Source organism: Anopheles coustani, chromosome 2 (assembly GCF_943734705.1).
Source record: "Anopheles coustani chromosome 2, idAnoCousDA_361_x.2, whole genome shotgun sequence".
Taxonomy (NCBI): domain Eukaryota; kingdom Metazoa; phylum Arthropoda; class Insecta; order Diptera; family Culicidae; genus Anopheles; species Anopheles coustani.
Window position 1 is genome coordinate 24,588,576 of NC_071289.1, and position 2,274 is coordinate 24,590,849.

The window sequence follows — 2,274 nt, forward strand, 5'->3', positions numbered from 1 at the left end:
GCGATGATTATGTGATTCCCGAGTAAGTACATCTAGAATGGAATTTCCCAAGTAGCTACATCTGTTTGCGAGTATCGTGAATCGTTCAACCTTGTTTGATGGGATAATGATCATTCTTTTCGTGCCTAACCAGTGTGAAAATGAAGTGAAACCACGGTAGTTGAAATTTATTTATGTGTGTAATAAAAAGTGAACGCTTATACGACTCATTGGTCCGTGTCGGTGGATCGATTCGGAAGGGAAGTTGATAGGAAAGAAACCCACCACACCTCGCAGAAGAAATCCTTCCCGGTTTCGACCTAGTCGAGTACGTGATTCGCCACGGTGAATGATCTCACAGCCGCTAAACGTGCGGAACCGATCGATTAAAAGTGATCGCACCAATTGCATCGTCACTGCACCGATCGTGCCTGCAATAATGGCAGTATTTCGTGCCGTCTCACTCGACCCCGTGCACGCCCTCGCCAGTGTTTAGATGCGCCGAGGTCATTCAATTTGCATTAAATGCATCGAGGGCGCTCGGCGGATGCAGCCTGTGTGCAGCTGTTGGTAGAGGCAAACAAACGATTTCGTACCCAGACGATTGCAATCGTGCGATAAACGCAGCCGACGATGGCGCTGGTAAGTGTAGTGGATTGATGCACCCGAGCGGAGGGGAAAGTGTACGTACGGGGCGGATCGTGCGGGACGTGATGGGAGTAGAAAAGTGTTGGGCCGATTTCTAAGGAACTAATTATGACGATACAAAATGATTTAGTTTGTAGAAGTGATAGCAGCCTACGCGATAGTGATAACTATACAAAGAGATACTAGAAGAAAATTGAATTATGAAACTATAAATATGATGCAACATAACATTTGAAATGAATAAAAAAATAGTTCGAAATAAATAGGAAACGTTATTGAGAAAACAATGAAACAACCTGCTAGGACAAACGAATCAACAAAATTGTAAAAATAAATTGAAAAAGACGTGTCGAACGTGTTCATCTTAATCCATTTTGAATCTCTCTGATAAACCAACATTTCCAGTCTATTCTAAATTAAGAATACTGCCAAGATATAAAAGAGGATTCGATCTTTTCGCATAAAATCTTATTCGAGATTTTCGATCTGAAGGTATACATTAATTCAGTCGTATTAAGTGTTTAGACAATAGAAATACTATAAATAATTTCTATGGTGTAACAATCGATAGCCTAACGTGTACAATTTTAAAAATATTTAAATATTTAGCTTGCTTATCTCATACTTCGATCAAACGTCCGTTAATCAATGCACCCATAAATGGGTGGTGCTAAGCGAAGAGAAAAAGAACTGCACGATCGAGCAGTCGTAAAACAACAACATGATTCCGCATTCCAAATACGGCCAGAAACACCAGAACAGCCAGAGCAAGGTGGCTTTCGCAGTGTTGACTTCTCGTTCTTGACGAGTTGAACGGACAGCAAACAAGAACGCCAAAGTGTTACGTACCGGGTCGTTCAAGAATTTAGCAAATCCGCGCATATACGACGAAATACTGCTTATCCCGCGAATAAAGCTACATCTCCCTCCCTCGGTGGCTACACAAACATAAACCGATCGTGACATCATTCGTGGACCCGCGGCGTTCATTAAATATTCACCGCCACCGAGCACACGGGTGGTAAGCGCATTAGAAGACAAACACTAATCCAAACTCCTTGAAACCGGCCCCCCATTTTCGGGTGGAATGAAGTAAGAGAGCGTCCGGGGGATGTGAGTGAATGAGGAAGCAGGCTCCAAACCGGTAAGTCCGGATCATTTTTTGACCACGACATGGTAGCGTCGCATCATCTTCGGCCACAGCAGCAGCAGCATCCCGGACTCGTGTGAATCTTCACCCGAAAAGTGGCTTGCATTATGGGTGATTTCATGAACTCCCGCCGTCACAACTTCTTGGCGAAAAGGTCGAATGGGTCAGGGGAGCAAATCTTCTTACTCGAACCTCGGGCTATCTCGAGATCAAAACAAATTGAAGCTCATTATCTCCCCGGGCTCTCGGGCATTAGTTCTGGCACCGAAGTAGTAATGATGGTTACAGTTGGGGTCAATTTTTCTTCATTTTCCAAACAGGAAACGTGCCCGTCAGCGAAATGGAAGCGAGTCATCGTCATTGTGACAAGCTCATCAGGCTGGTGGAGGAACTAGGACATGCTTTGATTTGATTAGCAGGACATTAATAACGAGCTCTATTCGTGGAAGAGTGCCGCTTCACCCTGGACCACAACCAACACGAAACGCTGCTGAAAG